Here is a 268-nt window from a genome sequence, read left to right as displayed (position 1 = left end):
GAGCGAACCTCCCCAGACAGGATGGAGCGGCTGAGGCGGCGGAGCAGCTGTGCGGCCGCGGGGCTGAGGCGGCGTCACATCTCGTACCTGCAGCGAAGCTCCGGTTTCACCTCGACGCGGAGGCTTGGGCAGCAGCTGCTCCAGCCCCCGCGGCCGCCGGGACGCCGCTCCCACACGCTCCCACACGCTCCCACGCGCTCCCACGCACTCCCACGCGCTCCCAGGCGCTCCCACGCAGGCACCGTGGCACACCCTCTGGCGCGCTCTT

The sequence above is a fragment of the Zeus faber genome, assembly GCF_960531495.2.
Source record: "Zeus faber genome assembly, chromosome: 20".
In the NCBI taxonomy this organism is placed as follows: Eukaryota; Metazoa; Chordata; class Actinopteri; order Zeiformes; family Zeidae; genus Zeus; species Zeus faber.
Note: the sequence above shows the minus strand (reverse complement) of the source record.